General features: G+C 34.0%; 1 pseudogene; it reads left to right on the top strand.

Annotated features, from left to right (window-relative positions):
* Positions 1–7,180: 7,180 nt before the first annotated feature.
* On the top strand, positions 7,181–7,522 carry LOC149555346 (putative receptor-like protein kinase At1g11050 pseudogene; annotated as a pseudogene).
* The last annotated feature ends 626 nt before the right edge of the window (positions 7,523–8,148 follow it).

Consider the following 8,148-nt stretch of genomic DNA (forward strand, 5'->3'; position numbering starts at 1 on the left):
AGATTATTGTCCTATTGCTTTATGCAACATAGTTTATAAAATATTCTCTAAAATTCTAAGCAAATAGGCTTAAAGGTTTCTTGCCTAATCTTATTTCTGAAGAGCAATCAAGTTTTGTCCTAGGTAGATCTATTCTAGATGGTATCCTTACCATTCAAGAAACAATCTACTCGGTGTCAACAAATAAGGATGCATGTATGTTTATGAAATTAGATATACAAAAGGCTTATGGCATGGTTGACTGACATTTTCTTTGTAAGGTTCTTAAAGCATTTGGATTTTCTCATCAATGGATAAATTTAATTTTCAAATTTATTTCTACCCCTAAGATTTCTATTCTTATTAATGGAATTCCTAGAAGGTTTTCTTGAAATTTCAAGAGGAATTAGACAAGGAGGTCCATTATCTCCTTCCCTCTTCATCATAATGGCAGAAACATTTGGAAGAGTAGTTTTAGATGCCTACCAAAAACAAAAATTTACTAGCATCATTGTTACTAGGAATATGCCCAATATCACTCATCAACAATATGCAGATGACACAATTCTACCTGGTAAGACTACAATTTCTGAGGCTTTGGGTCTTAGTGATATCATTAAGTCCTATATGGATGCCTCAAGTTAGAAGGTGAATGATGGCAAATCAGAGATTTATTTTCTGAATACTCCTTATGAAATGGAAAATTGGATTTGTAGTATTATGGGTTATAATAAGGGGAAACTTCCATGCAAGTATTTAGGTATTTCTCTTGAGAAGGGGTTGAATTCCAGAAAAGTCTGGCTGGATACGCTTGAAAAGCTAGATAAGAGGATAGATAGTTGGAAAGACAAGTGGCTCTCAAAGACCAACAAAACTACCAAAATTAGCTCAGTATTATCAACCATTCCTATTTTTCCTCTCTCTTTCCTTCCCCTTTCTAAGAATATGCTTTCAAAGTTTATATCAAAACTTAGGAACTTTCTTTGGAAATATTGTGAAAATGACAAAAAATTAGCTCTCATTAAATGGGATGATTTATGTAAACCTAAGGATCATGAGGGTTTAGGGATAAAGAATCTACAATGGCAAAATGAAATGTTAGGAGCAAAACATATTTGGTGTTTATACAATGAAATAGATCATAAATGGGCCAAGATATTTTATAAAAAATATCTTGATCCGAATGATCCACTTTCTCTATTCATGATGAAAAACATGCCAAGAGGTCAGAGTGTTGGAATTTTATGTCTAGATGTTGGAAATTAATTTGTAAGTTCTTGACTTGGGATGTTGGGTTGGGGGATAAAGCCTTATTTTGGGAGGACTCTGGGATGGTTGTCCCCCAATCTCTTCTTCCCCCATTCTTGTTAATCTCAAAAATAGGTTGATATCTCTATGCAGTGATAAAGTCAAGGACTATAAGATTAAGACATTTTCAAAATGGTTTGCACAATGGATTTGGTGACTGTTGGATGGGTTATGGTTAGATCTCGATTCAATTAAGGCTTATGAGAAGATTTTGTCAGATAGGAAGATTAAACAATAAAATAGGTATGATGACCTCATTTGGCCTAGCTCTAAGGATGGTAAATATAGTGTGAAAAATGATTATAAAGCCTTGGTCCATTCTCAAAGTTGGAATATAGTGGAGATGCCTCTCAAACTATGTTGGGATGTGGCTTGTCTCCTTAAGGTAGGATTCTTTTTGTGGCTTGCCCTCTAAAATAGAATTTTGACTACCGATAGATTAGCCAGACTTGGTATTATAGGCTCTTTTTGGTGTGTGTTATGTAAGCATAATAATGAAGATGTGGATCATCTCTTGTATAGTTTTCTGTATGCGCAAGCCTGTTGGGATTGGCTCAGGTTCCATCTTATGTGGTCTTCACCTTTGCCAAAATCTTTTCAAGATTTCCTTTTAACTTGGCCTACTAGCATGGTTCACGGTGTTTATAATAAGCTTTGGAGTATTTTTCCTTTGATTGTAGTATGGGAGATATGGAAGGAAAGGAATCATCGCATCTTTCAAGATTTGGAATTAAGAATGGAAGGATTACTTTTAAAAATAGAAGCATCGATTATGGAGGTGTTGAACTCTCATTGTAAAAAATCCACTAAACAAGAGGGATCTCTCTATCTGGGATGGTCTTATGAAAAAGAATTGGCCTAATCTTACTAATCCACCTCTTGTATATTTGAAGAAAAGCAAGGAGGCGAGGGCTAGGTGCAAATGGGAACCACCCCTTTTTGGATGGTATGTACTCAATTTTGATGGAGTTGCAAGAGGTAATCTGAGGGTGGCAGGTATCAGTTGCATAATTAATGATGACATTGGTAAGTGGGTTGCTAAGATAGCTTCACCCATTCCTCCTACCTCTAATAATCTAGCAGAATTAGAAGCACTAGATAAAGGATTGCAATTATGTATTAGTCTAGGACTGTCTAAGGTCATCATTGAAGGTGACTCTAAGATTATCCTTAATGCAGTCAAGAAGCGAGTAACTCCTAATTGGGTTATGAATTCCAAATTAAAGGAAGTCCTTATGCTCTTTGATTGTATCGAAGATACTCAAATTTGTCATATTTTTTGAGAATGAAACTAGAAAGTAGATTGGCTAGCCAATAAATGACATGATGTCATATCCTTTCAAATAGTTAATTATCTGTAGTTCCTTTTGGCTAAATGTAGTAATAGTTTAAATATAAGGCCGATTCATGACTTTGAGTAAAGAAAGAAATTAGGGCTTATGGTGGGGTTGTCTGGGTTGATTTTGTAATTCTCTTATTTTATCTCCTTTCTTAGATTTTGCAACTATCTACTGTATTAATATCATTTTGGAGCTGTGATATGACTTGCTTATTATAATGGTATTGTTTGATAATGGTAATATGTGATTAGACATATTTATTCATAATGTTCAATTGATCGGGTTGTAGTTTATGTGTTTTAGATCCTAGTAGTATCTGTGACTATTTTAGTATGTTTTCTTTTCTACTTTATAGGTTAAGTAAAGGGTGGCCTTTCTTGCTTATTTAATTTGAAAGTAGTTTTTTTTTCAATTTTATGAGGTTGAGCACTATATTAATGAAGATTGGAAATCAAACTTCAAGGAATCTCTTTATGGCTACCTTTTTTAAGTTCACATTTATTATGTTTTCTAACCTTGTGTTTGACTAAGCTTAGGAGGAGGCATGATTGTTTGAGGTGGGAATATGCCAACATTAAATTGGCTTCCGATTCTTGTTCAGATGGACAAAGATATTTTCGATGTAAAATGGAATCAAATCTTATGTGATCATTAGGGGAATGCCCCTGTATATGTTGTAAACTTAAATTTGTATTGATTAGCAGTATTTGACTAGGGTATGTTAATTTAAAAATGTAATAATATATGATGTTTGTCCTGGACTAGACTTGAGGTTTTCTTCTCCATTCTTTCCTACTAGTGCCCATTTGAACAGAGTGAAGCTATTGTATCTTATTTCTTACTTGACCAAGAAATCAACCTAGGTTTAAGGAAAAAATATACCTCCACTTGCTCTTGTCCTTTCTTCAACACATCTATCCAGTCAACATATGCATAAGCCATCAATGTAAAGTATGATTTTTTGGGGTATCATAGTCCAAAGCTTCACTAGAATCTTATTGAAATATTTTTATAGGACAAAAACATGCATGATATCAAATATGATAGAAGCCAAATATAAAATTTTATCAATTACTGATATGCATTTACTTTCATTAGTCTTAAAGGTTCATAAATGTAAGTAATATAAATTTCATTTTAATATAATTAAATTAAGAATATTTAATTATGTTATAATTAATTAAATATAATATAAGAGTGAAATTTAAAACTATATAAAATAAAGATTAGAAAATTTAAATATAATATGATTTAATATTCTATAGATTTATATGATAATAAACATTGAATTTAACTTCAATTATATAATTTCTTTCATAAATGTAATAGATAATATAAACTAATTATAGAATTATATAATATTAATAGATAGTATAAACTAATTATATAATTATATAATATCAAATAATTTACATTATTATGTAATTAATATCACTTTTTTTGGGAAGGCAATTAATTTTTAATACAAAATATTCTTAAATATTAATTACAATTACATATCACTTTTTTGGAAGGCAATAAATTTTTTAACACTAAATATTCTTAAATATTAATTACAATTTTTTAAAATATATTTGACTAAGATTTGGATTGAAATAAATCAAAAAATAATTAAATTTTTAGTTAAATATTTACTAAATCAATTATTAGGTATTCTTAACTTTTAAATTATTATTTATAGTTTGGTTGGTAGAGAGGAAAAAATGTTAAAAAAATAAATATATCCAATTATAAAATTGTAGAATAATTGTAATATTTTTATTATATAGTAGAATTATATTTTATCATATTTTTAAAACATTTCTAGAAATTAGTTAGAAATAATAGAAACATTGATACATAGATTTTTATTTTACTCTTCTATTAGTATCTTATTTTAATTATGATGTTATATATTTTTAAAATAGAAAAAAAAATAAATTTGTAAATGTGCAAAATATGGTGGTTGAAAGGATATTGTTAGATTTTTATTATCTTATCCTATTTTTAACAAATACAAAGGAAAAAATTGTGAATGTGCAAAATGTAGTGGTTGAAAGAATATTGTTAGATAACTAGAGAATACATAATTGCTATAAAGTACACTAGCTTAATATCAATTGCAATTTTTTTTTAGGTAAGCTTATTTATTTTGAAGCCTTGTTCTAACATATAATAAACAGATGGGCACACAAATAACAAATCCATATTAGACACATGTCTTCACCACAATTTTTTCATCTTCTTTTTATTTGCCTATATTTTACTTTTTAGAATTATTTGCAAGAAAACTGATTAAAAAATGATTTAAAAATAATTTTTAGAACATACTTAAAATTATGCAACAAATATTTTGATCTATGGGCCACAAGCTCCACATATTGTGCCACAAAATAATGAGCAGCTAGTGCTAGCGAAAATAAGCTAAGTAGCTGGACTATCATCTAGACAAACACTTGAATAATTTTGAAAAAATCAAAAACATTTGATCTTCATGATCTTGATAGTTTGTAGTTGAAAACAACAAAAAATTTGACAAAAAAACCTACTTCCTGAATCTGGAAAAAAACAAATTTAACTTTGTTTTGTCTTTTGTACAGTTTGGAAATTAGCCTGGTCCTTAAAAATGAAGGGAGCTTTAAAAAAAGAAAGAAAGAGAGAGAGAGATACAAGCAGAGAGGGGGGCAAGGAGAGATAGAAAAGATAGAGTGATTGGATAGAAATAAAGATTCTAAATTTTTGGAACACATGCTGCAAGAAATGAGTAGTCTATTTCAAATTTAGCGGCGAGGTTAGAGCTACTATGGTTTGATACAAACATGTCATTTCATTTGCAGCCTCTGAGAATATAATAGAGAATGGAAACATCACATTCTAAAATGAGACCCTGCCGAGAAATGCGAAACAGGGATGCCGAAATCCAACGGCGGACAAGTTTTAGATCATTTTTAGACACCGCGGACCGTAGATCTGCGACGTCGGATCATGTATTTCAAATTTAAAAATTCCTTCAGCTCTATAATTAAGTTGATTATGGATTCGATAACAAAAGTCTATGATTTATCTCCTCTCTATAATTTAACTGTGTATTTGGAAACTAATACCTGTAATTTTGCCCCTCCGTATAAATTTAGCCCATTATTCACTGGTTCTATAAGAGTTATAGCAACTGGATATTGATTTCTTCTTAAATCAACTAACAACCTTCTCTATGGAAAGTATCGCTGAAAATGGAGGTATTCATGGTGATGCTGTTACTGGTTCTAGTTCTGGTGGTTAATGCTGAACCAGAATGCCCGATGAATCTCGACTACATTACTAGAATTCAATGGAACCCATCAACCTGTCATTCAATTCAGACCTCTAAAGACCTTGAAATGTGTAGTGACACATTGAGAAGTTTGTTGGGAGTTGGTTTTGCTCAGCTGCTCTGGGATGAATCTATTTTTTATCTCCCAGACAACGCCTCCGCCATTGCATGCCTCATATAACTTCAGAAACGGATGAGCTCTATGGGTCTTCCATCAAATCTGGTTTCTCTCTATTTCAGCGATATATTAGATTTTGTATCAAGCCCTCGTCTTTGCGGCGGCATAAAAAGAAAAAGGGACTGGATGGAGAAGTTGGGGCCGACTCCATTAATGGACGTAGCCTGCAGAGGAGATCTCTCTGTTTCCACTGCCTACAGCATATGCCATAACAGCAGATAGGTGGTATTGAAGAGATTGGTGGGGAGAATAAAAAATGCCATAGTTGAAACTAATCTGCAATGCAACTCTCTCGCACTTCTGTATGCTGTTGGTGTAGCCAATGAATTTTGACCCATGAGCTAAAAAGGCACTTGTTGGCCTTGCCTTTCATCCCAACAAGTGGAGAGTTTGATTGGAGATGGTTTTATATGGCTGTGTGGGCGCCGCCATGGCTATCATCTTACTCTACACCGTAGGAATTAGTTACTGGTGGTGGGTCAGCGCAAAAATTAGGCATTTCGTGAGAATTCACAGAAGCCTTCCGAGGATTCACATGGGCTTAGTGTGATTAGATATACTGCCAATCAAGGACGCAACCAAGAATTTCAACTGCGCCAATTTAATGGAGCAGGGCAATTTTGGAATGGTGTGTAAGAGAAGACTTGTCGAAGATCATGGGATGGTTGCTGTGAAGAAAATGAAGTGTTCTTTCCATGAAAACCCACGCCCAGTGTGGTTAATCAATGCGCAGCAAATAGAGGAGGCAACGAGCAATTTCAGTAGCACCAATTTAATCGGGCAGGGGAGTTTTGGCATTGTGTACAAGGGCGTACTTCCCCACGGTCAGATGATTGCTGTGAAGAGACTGAAAAGTGCTATGTCAATGATTTCTGGAATGAGGTGGAGATGATGAGCAGCTTTCACCACCAGAATTTGTTGGCTCTCCATGGCTCCGGCGTTGCCGGTGATGGCAAACAGGGCTGCCATGAGTGGTTTCTCATTTATGACTACCTCGCTAATGACAGCCTCGATCACCACATCTTTGGATGGAAAATTAGAAATGGGAGAGCAAGACTGACATGGGAGTAGAGGAAGAAGATTATAATGGGCATCGCAAAGGGGTTGTGTTACCTGCATTCCGACATTCAGCCACTGATATATCATAGAGACATCAAGGCCACAAATATTCTACTGGATGATGACATGAATCCCTACATTGTGGATTTTGAGCTGGCCATAAGGGAAGGGCAGTCTCTGATTGGGTCAAAAGTAGCAGGCACGCATGGGTATTTGGCGCCTGAGTATTGCCTGACTGGACTCCTCACAGATCGTTGTGATGTCTACAGCTTTGGAGTTCTACTATTGGAAACCATGAGCAGCAGAAAAGCCATGGATATAACTTCCTACTGCCATATTACCGATTGGGTATGGAAGCTTTTCAAGTGAATAAAATGGATCTAGTGATAGACTGGAGAATGCTGGAGAGGAAAGAGGTGAAAACAATGGAGAGATTTGTTAAGGTGGGCGTTTTGTGTGCTCATGTGAATGTGGCATTGAGACCGAGCATGGCAGAGGCATTGAAGATGTTGGAGGGAGAGGCTTCTATTCCTACAATGCCAAAAAAGCCTTTGTCTATAGTAAATCACAAAGCAGAGGCCGATAGCACAGATTTTCTCATATTTTTAAATCCTTCCTTCAAATCATCCGTCAGAACAAAATAGGAGGCCGTGTATGCATTCTATCCACATGTGATGCATTCTCCTGTAGCTACTGTTCTGTGGCGGCGTGGCTTGAACTGGGAAAATATTTTATACTACCTCCAAAAAAAAGTGTATAGAAAAATGATTCTCTGATGTTAGTATTTCTTCTCTGCGTTTACAATTGCAATGAGACACATATATGATGGCACATTTATTCACTGTACATTTTTTGGACTTGATTTCGGATCATGGCATAACAAAACATGCTTTTACCTTTTTGGGTTGGTGAAATTCAGTTCATGAAATTGGGTTAATGTACAAAGCAATTGAAGTGATTTAGTCTTTGTCTGCAAATGAAACTGGTTTTAGTTT

The sequence above is a fragment of the Cupressus sempervirens genome, chromosome 5 (genome assembly GCF_028749045.1).
Source record: "Cupressus sempervirens isolate cs-2001-9-10 chromosome 5, ASM2874904v1, whole genome shotgun sequence".
Classification (NCBI taxonomy): domain Eukaryota; kingdom Viridiplantae; phylum Streptophyta; class Pinopsida; order Cupressales; family Cupressaceae; genus Cupressus; species Cupressus sempervirens.